General features: G+C 41.1%; 1 pseudogene; it reads right to left on the minus strand.

Moving 5' to 3' along the window:
- Positions 1 to 342: 342 nt before the first annotated feature.
- Positions 343 to 12,307, minus strand: part of LOC121407681 — a 40,447-nt pseudogene continuing 28,482 nt past the window's right edge.

Consider the following 12,307-nt stretch of genomic DNA (forward strand, 5'->3'; position numbering starts at 1 on the left):
AAACAAATCATCCGATCCCTGACCCCCCAGCTCCAAATATAATCTGTTAATAAGTTCATGAAAATATTACGAAAATTATTAAACTTCTGAAATTCTGTTCCTAAAGTACATTGTATCATGAATTCTTCATGGATTGAGCAAGAATACTTTTCTGAATGACGAAATCTTCATCTATGCATCAACGGATCCTTATATATGCATCGCAGATTTGTGGCATCCCTAAACTTGTCATTTACTTGATGAAGTTTGCTCTTCTCCATATCCAATAACTTGTCCACCTTTCACATCTACAGGCAATCATGACACCTCAAGCCTCAGACATTGCCAGTGCATAGAGCTGTATTTTAAATCTTGCACCCATCCAACCTGTCTGCTGTATCATCGAATATCATACAGCTCACTCCCATCATCTCGACTAGCTACGAACTACAGAAATCAATGCTGGATTGAAGAACGAAGACTACGGGTTAATGCAGGAATGGAACAGTCAGAAGTCTGATATATGAATCTCTGCACACTAAATACATCCAACTCGGATCAATGCACCGTCATATGAGATTGCAAACGTCCTCAGCAAGGCTTTATTTCACTCATTTCTTTCGCTATCAACCCTCATTACTGTTATGCGAAGAAAGAGGTAGCGATACCCTCTCACTGCCGCTAGGTCAGCCAGTCATCGTACAAGGGGCAAAGGTCATTTAGTAGCCTTATCTAGGTCCATTGTTCTCTGCCTGAGTAGGTGCATTTCTCGCATGTAATTCTCGTATTCTCGCTGCATCTCGTACATGCGCTCTGTAAGCTCCTGTGAGTTTGAACCAAGGAGGGTCAAAGAGAAAAATGGAAAACATGGTTTAGGCACCTAGTGAGGAATTGCAATACAGAGGTATACGGTTAACAAACAAATTTGGGGTTAACAATGATTAAAATCTAGAGAAAAATGACGATGATGACAACAATGTCATCAACAAAAAATATATATTACAAGTATGGAACTGCCTAAATCAATGGTGCTCAAAGTACTCCACCCCCTGAGCAGGACAACAAATCACATTGCCCGATATAACTTCAGATTTCATGTTGTCAGTGTCAAACATAACAGCATAATAATTGAATGAACAAATCTAGACAATTGCTCTTCATGACTTTCCTGAATCACCATAATACCTTTTAAACAAAAAAACAAATATTTCATTTCTGTCTGCGCCTAATTCACTTTTGCTTTTACAACATAAATGAAGTAAACATCAGTTATGTAAGGCATTTATCTTTAGCATATTAACCTCTACAAAACAGATGGAATGTGAATAAACAGAGAATTGTAAATTCACTTACATTTTTCCTCCTTGCAAGTAATTCAGCATTGCCATTAAGTTCTGCATTGTGATGTGTAAGGCCAGTTAAGTGTTCAAGGAGCACGGATTGCTCAGATCTTTGCTCTGAGGCAAGAGAAAAAAAACAATAACCATACAATAATAATTCTCAAAATCAAGGGATATGATTGGCTGCATTACATGGACACCCCAAAATTATGAATAACACATGTGAAGAATTTTAATGTGGTTTGTTTACACATTCTTAAATCAACATTAAAAGGTTAATCTGCACTTCTTACTAAAGTGTGGATAAAACATAATGTGTGAACAAAAGCTAATTAAATTTCACAATAATTTGTTTAAATCTTTATGATTAAGTAATCGTTTGAGAGCATTTGATTTCAGAATAACTCACTTTTTGCATAGACCACAGATCGGATTATCTCATGGACAGGGCTCAATGAAAAATAACTGAATATTTGTAAAGGTATGTTCACACATGCTGAAACATTCTGAAGGCGTTTCACAAGCACTTCATCAAAAGTGTGAACAACACCTTTTGAAGATTTCAGTCATGGAGTGCATAAACAAACGTTAATGCACATCGTAAACAATCTATTTTTGCTGTAATTGAACTTGATAATGACATGGACTCGCACCTGCCAAGTATCTATGGTACGACTCTGAGACAACCTCCCATCCAGGCCAGGAGTAGAGACGATTATTCATCATCATAGGCTTGTGTCTGCTATTATGCTGTGTTGATGGAACAGATGGCAACATCGATGAGGACAAGGAGGATGATGATTGCGTGGGTGAAGGCTGATGGTGGTGATGATGATGGAGGTGATGCCTGCTTGAGGTTGTTGACGATGATGATGATGAGGAGGAGGATGATGATGACGTTGGTGGAATGGTGTGATAGTCACGTTTAGCTGCTGAATCGTTGTGAGACGAGTTTGAACTTGCACCTGGAAAGAAAAAGAGAAACAATTTTTGAATTTTAAAGCATCCCTATATCTTTCCTGATAAGAACTATGAAAAAGTCACATTTCTTTTTCTCACCTTTCAATTTAATCATTATCACTTCACTATCCAAGAGTCCTTTTCAGGGCTAACTATGTGGTGATCTATAAGCCTCTTCCTCCTTATAAATATCACCAAGCAAAGTTGAAAACTTTCAAAGATCAAATAAACAACTTGTAATTGCCATTTTAAAGAAGACTGTGTTTTGAATCTTAGAGAGTCAAAAGGGGCCTAAGCTTTCAATCCTAGCAGAATCTTCGTCGGAGGCAAAATGACAAACATTATTTTTATAAAGTTTTTAATCTTAACGACCCTACAAATCTTGGGGGAAAAAAAGAGATTTTGATTTTTTTTTATAACATTTTTAAGTCCATCTTGAATTTACCACCTTCACATCCAGCTTCCATTATCTACATCACATACCTTTCTTTTGATTGAGTTTCTCCTGAGTAGATCTCAGCACCGATTGATGGAACTCCTGAGCAAAACCATCTGAGATGGGGGTTGAATTATGCCTCGAGGTGTTGAGGAATGACGAGATGGTGAATGGTGACGGCTGCTTCAGCACAGTTTCCGACGTTGATGACGACGACGACGATGAAGATGATGTAGCGTCCGACCTCCGACGGTAGCTAGCCAGTTCTCCATTCATAACCTCTTGCTTGATTTCCTTCTTCAGCTGCACACCATCTACGGCCTTCGTCGGTAGCATGCTACCACCACCTACCGGAGGAGCTGTTTTCAGTAGCTGTTGGTTGTTATTAGAGGCGGTCCCGTGTGTTGATGATGTCGAGGAGTCCTCGGTGCTCGGGGAATGTGCATTGTGATTGGTTGTTTGGGGCGCTGCTCCAGCAGTGGAACCCGGGACTGTTCCTGGAGGTACAGGTGCGGTGGACGATTTGTCGTCGATCTGGAGGTGGTTGAGTGGGGTTTGTAGACCAGGGTGAGAGTTGATGTAATGGGAACCCTCTTTGCCCTCCTGCAACCGCTGTTGGAGCACTGCATCCATTGCTTAATCAGAAAAAAAACCAGAACCAAGTTTAGAAAAATATTTGTCAAACTTCCGTCAGAGCAAGTGAAATCCCCGCACTGCATACAACTAATTAACATATCAATTTAGTATTGTCAAGCTTTTGACAGCATATTTCATTAAGGATACCATCTCCTTATGTAGAGAATACCCTGCAGTGATCATATCAATTTCTTTACACAACATAGCCACATAAGGTATTGGTAAATGGTGGTGATTTTTTACTTGATTGTTATTAAAGAAAGCATGAATGCTTGTAAGCAAGTAACCAGAGGACCAACGGTTTAAGGTCCTCTACAAGGGACCTGGTAATGAGGATTAATGCCTTACCAAAGGGCACTAGCGCATTAGTCTTCTTGTGGGTGGTGCCCCATCCACAAGTTTTTTTTAAATAAAAACTTCTAGGGGCTCCCAATCCCATGTTTTTACCTAATTTGTATCTACCTGTATTATGATTGATTGATTGAAATAAATTTTGAATTGAATTGAAATTGAACAAGTGGGAATCGAACCCGGGTCACTGGGATGCGAAACCCCTGCTCTACCAACTGAGCTATCACTACCAAAATAGCAGTAGGAAAAGAAGACTTCCAGTGTTGCTTGCCAATGTCAGAACAGGTGACAAAACTAGCAAATAACGTAATAGTGCCTACCTGGGCTGTGGGCGTCGGCACTGTTAGGCTGTGGTGCATCACCATCTTTTGTGTCTCTTCTCATCTTCCTTTCTCTATCGGCTTCTACAGCTTTCTTAGCATTGGCCATGGCTGAAAATGTTACAGAATAAATAGGACAATATCAACAGATGTTCTTCAAGTAAACATCTCTAAATATAAAACCTAAAGTAGCCAGATCCCTTCCACTATAATGAGCTGGGTTGATTATACAAAACAGGTAGGTAAGCATGGATGGCCTGTTGTACAAAATCATGCAATTAATATCAACTGCAACGCAAAGCAAAGCAGCAAGTTTAAGGATTCAATGGATGCCTCCAATTGATGGCAACAAACTAGAAAGTTTTGTGGAACAGGATCAATAAGGATTGAAGCTGTACCTTGCAATGGATAACAAACAATATCAGTCGCGACACATTGCTTCTTATGACTTTTCTTGTATATCAAGGTGACTATACTAGACAGGACTTACAACAGAAATCCGCAGGGCGCCAGAGGTTCACAGCATTTTGACAGAGAAACAAAATCACAGGGAATGTAAAGAAGAATCGACATAATATTCTATAAAAAAATTTACGATCAGTTCTTCAGTGTCCTTACCTTGTCTCTTTTCCTGCGTGAGTGTGTCGAGACCAAAGATACGAAGAAAGCGGCACTTGTGAGGGTAATTGAGCTCCTTCTGAAAGTCATCCTGGGTAAGGGGTGCAGCAGGGGGTAAGATAGGGGGCTGAGGTGCCACCTTGGATACCTTGGCAGGGGGCAGGTCCTCCCCATAGATCCGCCTCCTCTTCCGCCTCTGCTCTCGTCGCACTTCTGTAAAAAGCAATGAGTTCGGACAAGGAAGAATGATTATCGGCATCATTCTAAAAAAATATCGGAGAACAGAATATCCCTCCAGAGGATAAGTCAGCCATCATCTGATATTTTATGTGATGCATTGAGATGACGACTCTCTTAGAATTCATGTCCTGAAAATCTTTCTTTTTTTGGGGGGGGGCCTGATTTCGGAATTTCCTCTCATTTCACTGCTACTGATAAACACATGTTCAAGGTGGATTGTCCATTATAAACAAATAATAAAAGAAATTTGTTACCTCTCCTGTCTTTATGTGTAATCAATCCCATGGTATTGAGGAATCCAAACTTCTTCTCATTGCTTTCCATCTTCAGTCTAGAACGCTTGATGATGCGCATCATCCGTCTACGATACCGCTCCCGCTTATCTTCCAGCTCCTCCTCACTGTCCGACTCGCTCTCACTCGAGGCATAGACGCCATTCCGCCTCTCCTCACCCTTCCTTTTCTCCTCCAGATCCAGCTTACTGATGGCCGGCTCAGAGTTCGAACGGTTCATGTGACTCGGGAGGGCGTCCCGTATATGCTGATTGCGGTAGAACTCGTGGAAATGTCGGGTGAACTCGGCGTGCGGGTGGCTTAAGTCATACGGTCCCAACTGCGTCTGGTTCTTCAGGAGAGTCTGTGCATGGCGCAACGGGTCTTTGTCCTCCACATTTGAATTAAGAGGTACATGGCTACCTGATTTGCTATTACTGTTGCTGCTGCTACCACTGCTGGCACTATGTGTTTGCTGTAACCGTCTGTGATCGCTGGGGATCCGTTCCACATGTTTGCTATCGTTATGTAACGTTCTTGACGGGGGCAAGCGTTCATAATCCACTGTTCTATGATTGTTGTAAGCACTGTGCTTGTTGTGACCCTCGTGGGTGGTGGGGTGTGGCAAGCCATGGGCGGATGACCCGTGGGATGATCCATGAGATGAACTGTGGGTTGACCCGTGGGTCGATCCATGGGTCGATCCATGGGATGATACATGCGCTGATAAGTGGGATGACCCATGTAGAGAGGTCAAGGGAGGTGGATGGTGACCTAAGTCAAACACGTGGAATGCTCTTCTCTGTGTCTCTCCCTGTGTTCAGCTTCATGCCTGAAAAAAAAAAAATAGTCCAGTAGAAAATGTCAAAATTTTTGTAAGCTATAATCTTAATTTAGAAGTCGCATAATGCAACTACTTTATCAAAGTAGCTGGGTTCAAGTTTCTGTTTCTGGTAACTCCCGTAGGAACTCGGCAGGACAGCAGTTTGCTGGTAAACGCCAAGCTGGTATAAAACCAATTACCTATGAAACATTTTACGTCTAGGTTAATCAGTCATAGTGGCTATGGCAAAGTTAACCCCCTCCCAAAAAAAAAAAAATCTTGAGTAATTCAATAAACATAATTTCATGGTCACTGAAAATCTTTTTCTAGTACAAGATTCAATCACTTCACTGCTTTACAACGTGGTATTACACCTTTTGTAAAAGGATTTAGAAACCGAGCCACCATTCATCAATGTCATCACTACCACCATCAATGTCATCACCACCACCATCAATGTCATCACCACCACCATCAATGTCATCACCACCACCATCAATGTCATCACCACCACCATCAATGTCATCACCACCACCATCAATGTCATCACCACCACCATCAATGTCATCACCACCACCATCAATGTCACCCCCACCGCCATCAATGTCATCACTACCACCATCAATGTCATCACCACCACCATCAATGTCATCACCACCACCATCAATGTCATCACCACCACCATCAATGTCATCACCACCACCATCAATGTCATCACCACCACCATCAATGTCACCCCCACTGCCATCAATGTCATCACCACCACCATCAATGTCATCACCACCACCATCAATGTCATCACCACCACCATCAATGTCAACACCACCACCACCATATTCAGTCAAGACTATTTTAGACACTACCACCAGTGAGACTACCTGGCAGTAAAGCCATTTAAATGCATGCTCCAGGTAATTTCTTATTGAAAGATGTGCTAAAGAAACCTGGGGTGGTATTCTGAGATCCATTTTATCTCAGATAAAATAAAATATTTTATCTCCGTTAAAGTCAGGGAGATAAAATACCCTTAAAATCTCTCTGAATCGGTATTCTGAGAACAATTTTATCTTCATTTTATCTCTGTACGACACACCTATTTTTTAATCAATATCCAATTAGAAACGCGCTTTTATAGCTCTCTCATATCACTCAACCAATGGAAATCCATTCCGCTAGGTGTGGCGAGATTGCGTCAATTTATTGACTTCAATACGCTTGCACGTCTTTACAGAGATTTCAACAAAACTGGCAATACTCTCATTTTTTTAAAAAGTCTATATCGCATCTTTTCAAGCATCATTACAAAGACAATATTAGTCAAGAAAAGTCTTATGAAATGCTTCCTAATTGTACAGGAATAACTTTAAGGTGTTCTCAATATATATAATTTTTCTTAATTTTCATGCCATCATTTGGAGTTAATTCCCCTAGAAATATTGACGAAATCAACATCGTAGGGATAAAATAGCCCCTACCCTCTTTTAAGTTTATTTAATTTTTTCTTCAAAGTAACTTGGGCGCAAGCACATCACCTGCATTGCAATGGCCAGATATGCGATGGGTATGTCTACGCAGCCACTGCTCTGTGCTCTGTTGCGTATCATCATAGATACGCAAGATAAAATTTTAAATTTCATCTGAGAGATAAAATGTCCTCTCAGAATAACAATTTCTTTTTAAGAGATAAAATAAAATATTTTAAAGATAAAATGACCTCAGAATACCGCCCCTGTCCATAAAGCCCATGTGCCTCAAAACAACCACTTTCATTCTCGCCTTGAGCATTCTTTAAAGACAGGTGTTAATTGCTGATACAATTCAATTTGACTATTATTATTTATGAAATGTATGATTTGTTTCTTCTTACCTTTCAGCAATCTTCCTATCTTGTTGTAGTAATAGCTCCCTCTCGTGGTGAGCTTTGCGCTCCCTGTCTGACAGGTAACGGGTAGCATCATGGGAAGGTATATCCTGTAACAAATGAACAAATAAAAGATGTATTACCTATCTTCATAGATGATAAAGATTCTTTTCTTCTTTTCTTGACTATAAAAGCCATTCTGTTTTGGATTTAATCTAAGGTACAAACTGAACAAATTGGCAACAATGATATCAGTCTGAAAATTAATCCTATTTACAGTTAGATGGATTCACGATTTTTCTGATCTTTGACTCACTGTTATCTCATAATATTTTTATATTTAGAATAAAATATTTGTGGAAACTACATGATGTCTGTGTGCATCTTAGCTTTTCAAAAAAAAATTGTATCTAAAATGTATCAGGTTATGAAGCTTATCAATACTTGACTCAAATCACACATTCATTCATAACTGCCCTGAAAGCTTATGCAGCCAAGACTTACTCTGTGCTGGGAGTAATTGGTAGGGGATTCCTGATTGTGGTGATGGTCCTCCCGTCCACTACGGGGTGTATGACGGTGTTTGTCACTCCACCTGTCCTCCCTGTCAGCCTTCTTCAGGAGGGGTAGGGGGCCTTGGTCCTGGGGAGAGTGTTTGCTGGACCCCACCGAGGAATGCGACTGGGGTCGTCGGGAACCTGAGGAATCTGAAGACAATGGAGATGAGAGAAGAACAAATGAAAATAATTATAATGAGAACTTCTACCAGACCTGCCATTTCAATCATCTTTAAAAAAATTACTGAGGAATCAGGGAGGCCCTTTTCATATGTACATTCCAAATGCAGATTATAAATGGATTATAGAGATGTCAAAAATTCATTATGAATCAATAGCAATATCCTCCCTCTTCTCCCATCCCTCTCCCTGCTTCCTGCCTTAACCCCCTCCTCCCCTCCGCCTTCCCCCCCCCTCCTTCCCTTCCTCCTCCCTCCCTCCCTTCCTCCTCCCTCCCTTCCACCTTGTCCTCCTTCCCTTCATTCACCCCATCACCATCACTAACTTGGGCCTGTAGCCCGAAACACAGCGATTGTTCTAGAGCTGAGTTTTACACTTGATTTCATAGATCATTACATGCAATCAAGCATATGTATCAAATGTAAAAACGACCCCTATTCTGTTTTATAGGTCCCCGATCTAGCAATAGCATTATTATCATCTTCATATCATCATAATGAAATCCCATCATCAACTAGTCCACCATGATCACCATCATCACCACCATCATCAATGTCGTCACCACCACCATCAATGTCACCCCCACCGCCATCAATGTCATCACCACCACCATCAATGTCATCACCACCACCATCAATGTCATCACCACCACCATCAATGTCATCACCAATGTCACCCCCACCGCCATCATTGTCATCACCACCACCATCAATGTCATCACCACCACCATCAATGTCACCCCCACCGCCATCATTGTCATCACCACCACCATCAATGTCATCACCACCACCATCAATGTCATCACCACCACCATCAATGTCACCCCCACTGCCATCAATGTCATCACCACCACCATCAATGTCATCACCACCACCATCAATGTCAACACCACCACCATCAATGTCATCACCACCACCATCAATGTCATCACCAATGTCACCCCCACCGCCATCAATGTCATCACTACCACCATCAATGTCATCACCACCACCATCAATGTCATCACCACCACCATCAATGTCATCACCACCACCATCAATGTCATCACTACCACCATCAATGTCATCACCACCACCATCAATGTCATCACCACCACCATCAATGTCATCACCACCACCATCAATGTCAACACCATCAATGTAACCCCCACCGCCATCAATGTCACCCCCACCACCATCAATGTCATCACCACCACCATCAATGTCATCACCACCACCATCAATGTCACCACCACCATCATTATGATCATTATCAAAGGAATGTACCTCTTGCTGGACTGCTGGAGTACCTCCTCTCATCAGCTCTACCCCTGTCATGATGAAGAGACCCTGAATCCCGTTCGCTTCTACTCCTCTCTCGGCTCTGCTCCAACCTCAACTCCTCCGCCCGTCGCTCTCGTTCCCTCTCTCTTTGTTGCTCCTGTAGCACCTTTTCTCTGTGATGAAATAAATACAAGTATATATCCCTTGTCAATTAATTAAAGTTCTTTATGGTAAAGGTTATTATCAAAGATTATAAAAGATTGAAATAAATTGCAAGGTAAACAATAAGTCATATTCTCATCATTTTTTTAAACAAATCAATGAACAACGAATTTGATTTTAATTTTTTCCAATGATTTTTAATCAAGATTCAAGACTTTGGTTGTTATAAAAAAATACAAAATACGATGCAATTTTGAACTCCTGAGATTGTAAGACTTCGGAAGTGACCCAACATTTTCTACTTGGACATTTGTTCCTGTCTTACAGAATACATCTTCATATTAGGTTTCTAAAATAACTCCTTGAAAAGTTATTAAAACCATATGATTATTCAGAGTCTTACGCTTGAGGTGATTTTCGCAAATTTGTCAAGTCTTGGGTAGACTTGACCTTTAAACAAAAGTGAAAGTGTACCTTTCTGCTGCAGTGATGGGGTTACCGAGTCCCCCAAATGACATAGCACCGGGCGAGAGGTGAGGCATCTGCATAGCAGCTTGAAGGTCCGCTGGGTAGCGTAGCCCTGTGAAGAGGGGGCTGATGGCTGGATGGGGGAACAGGGGTGCGTGGGGTGACCCAAGGGGGAGGAACGGAGGCCGCAGACCGGGGTAGGAAGCATACCGCTCAAAATGCTCTTCAGGTCTGTGGTGATGAAAGGGAAAATGAGAAAAGGTAGAGGAGTTATTTAACCTGTTGTTGACTGGAACCGAGTGGTTTGTGTGCAAAGCCGATGGAAATTAAAGAAATTGGTTGTCATTGGGTCAATTATTCAAAACTTTGCACAACTGTGTCTATTTCTGTACAATCTATGCATTGTTATATTTGTCCATAACAAGCAGAGACTGGGAGAGAGAGTTGGAAACAATTATGAATGAAAGCAATGACTATTAATAAACATACAGGACCATCATAAGAATTTCAAAATAGTCATTGATAATATGTTCAGATGGTAAGGAAAATAACACTGAATGAAGAAAAAGGGGAGGTAGGGGTTTAACGAGTCAATAGTTGGGGAAGGATGAATCATATTGGAAAAGTTTAAATTAAGAAAATGTACATGACTGCACTGATTGCACATGTATTGCACTTCATCATAGCATGTCACAGCAATTATCACCTAAAAATGCACACTGCTTGTCCTGCTATAGTTTAAGTTCAATATCTTTATACGTCCATTACTCTATTTACATGACTTTCTGCCCCTTCATCTGTTATCAGTGTGTCTGTAGTCTGTATTAGTACTGTTGGCTATTAAAGCAAACTATCAATTCATTGATGATATGGATGTAGCAATGTTCATTTTATTTTGTTTTGTATGAGCAGGGGAAGAGGGGGGGGGGGGTCTACCTCACTTATTTACTTTTTTTAGCTTAAATATTCTCCCTGCCTCAAATTTCTCTCCCCCCATGATCAAAATGCCTCCCTCCTCATTGCTCTTTCTATCTCTCTCCACCCTAACTTATTTTTTCCTTACATATCTTTTCCTCTCCTTCAATATCCCTTTCTCTCCCTTGCTCAAATTCTTTCTCTCTCTCTCTTTCCCATACCAAGTTGCAGGCCTGATCAGTCAGTCACCCTGGGGTGAAGGCTAAACCCTATTTCTGGCGGACGAACCTCGCTGATTGAATCCCAAACCGTGCATGAGGGTCTCTCCGCTTTTCCTCCTCCAACCGCGATCAACCTCGCTCAGACCAACCGATCAGGGAGGGCAGAAATTGGAAATTTGTCAACATGGGCAACGTGCGACATGCCCAAGTTGCAGCCCCTTCTGAAAATCCCAAGATCGAATATCCAGATTTTCAACAGACTATACTGATGCAGAGTGACATGTAGTCTAGATATGGTCAGGCCCAACTGAGCATATTGCTACGTAAATATTTCTATAGCGATGTGCTTATACATACATCTCAATGCATGGATCCTTGCGTTGCTTTAAATTCAAAGAGATTCCAACTCCAAAGTATGTCAAAGTAGCTTTGGTAATAAGGATATAGAACTCAACTTGTCTACGCCTATTTTCTTTGAGATTTTGAAATGTCTACTTGGACATTGGAATATCTGATTTCAAATTAATTCTATGCTGATCTTATTTCAAATATACTCATCATCATCCTCTTCAAATTCACCATAACCATCACCAACATCTTCATTATCCTCATTATTCAATGATCTACTTCCTGCAAAAGAATGTCTGATAGCGCTAGACTACACAAACTCGTAGCACGATGACAGACGAGGAATGAAAAACTGTAG

The sequence above is a fragment of the Lytechinus variegatus genome, chromosome 2 (genome assembly GCF_018143015.1).
Source record: "Lytechinus variegatus isolate NC3 chromosome 2, Lvar_3.0, whole genome shotgun sequence".
Lineage (NCBI taxonomy): Eukaryota > Metazoa > Echinodermata > Echinoidea > Temnopleuroida > Toxopneustidae > Lytechinus > Lytechinus variegatus.